This window comes from Arachis duranensis, unplaced genomic scaffold (assembly GCF_000817695.3).
Source record: "Arachis duranensis cultivar V14167 unplaced genomic scaffold, aradu.V14167.gnm2.J7QH unplaced_Scaffold_343483, whole genome shotgun sequence".
NCBI lineage: Eukaryota > Viridiplantae > Streptophyta > Magnoliopsida > Fabales > Fabaceae > Arachis > Arachis duranensis.
Window position 1 is genome coordinate 54,042 of NW_026264909.1, and position 1,670 is coordinate 55,711.

Below are 1,670 nucleotides of genomic sequence, written 5' to 3' on the forward strand. Positions count from 1 at the left end.
AAACCTGATTGAGGACCGACAGATGATTAGCCGTGCTGTGACAGAGCATTTAGACCATTTTCACTGAGAGGATGGGAAGTAGCCATTGACAACAGTGACACCCCACATACAGCTTGCCATGGAGGGAACTTTGCACTTTTCCATGGATGGAATATTACATTACAGGAATAAATCAGACAAAGCATCTCCAAAACTCCAACATATTCTCCATTACTGCATAACAAGTATTTATTTTATGCCCTTTTCCCTTTCTTCACTGAACTTGAAAAACACTGTTGTTGGCATCCTGACTAAGAATAATAAGATAAACATAGCTTGCTTCAAACCAACAATCTCCGTGGGATTCGACCCTTACTCACGTAAGGTATTACTTGGACGACCCAGTGCACTTGCTGGTTAGTTGTGCGGATTGCAAAAAGTGTTATTGCAATTTCGTGCACCAAGTTTTTGGCGCCGTTGCCGGGGATTGTTCCTGTATGAACAACTAAAAGTTTATTTTATTTCTTAGATTAGGAATATTTTGGCAATTGGGTCAGAGTCTTTTATTTTCTTTCAAAAATATTATTTTTCTTTATTATTTTTTTTATTTTTCTTTGAGTCTAGTGTCTGATGAGCGGATAATTTATACGCTTTTTGGCATTGTTTTTAGGTAGTTTTTAATAAGTTCAGGCTACTTTTAGGGATGTTTTCATTAGTTTTTATGTTAAATTCACATTTCTGGACATTACTATGAGTTTGTGTGTTTTTTTGTGATTTCAGGTAATTTCTGGCTGAAATTGAGGGACTTGAGCAAAACTCTGAAAAAGGCTGACAAAAGGACTGCTGATGCTGTTGGAATCTGACCTCCCTGCACTCGAAATGGATTTTCTGGAGCTAGAGAACTCCAATTGGCGCGCTCTCAACGGCGTTGGAAATTAGATATCCAGAGCTTTCTAGCAATATATAATAGTCTATACTTTATTTGGAAATTGATGACGTAATTTGGCGTTGAACGCCAAGTACATGCTGCTGTCTGGAGTTAAACGCCAGAAAAACGTCATGATCTGGAGTTGAACGCCCAAAATACGTTATAACTTGGAGTTCAACTCCAAGAAAAGTCTCAGCTCGTGGATAGATCAAGCTCAGCCCAAACATACACCAAGTGGGCCCCGGAAGTGAATTTATGCATCAAATACTTACTCATGTAATCCCTAGTAGCTAGTCTAGTATAAATAGGATAAGTTACTATTGTATTAGACATCTTTGGTCTCAGTTTTGTTTTATTCTTCATCTTAGGAGGCTATTGATCACATTCAGGGGACTGGCCATTCGGCCATGCCTGAACCTTTCACTTATGTATTTTCAACGGTGGAGTTTCTGCACACCATAGATTAAGGGTGTGGAGCTCTGCTGTACCTCAAGTTTCAATACAATTATTATTACTTTCTATTCAATTCTCTTCTATCCTTATTCCAAGATATACGTTATACTTAACTTTGATGAATGTGATGATCCGTGACACTCATCATCATTCTCACATATGAACGCATTGACAACCACTTCCGTTCTACTTTAGGCTGGGCGCATATCTCTTAGATTCCCCAACAGAATCTTCGTGGTATAAGTTAGATAGATGGCGGCATTCATGAGGATCCGGAAAGTCTAAACCTTGTCTATGGTATTCCGAGTAG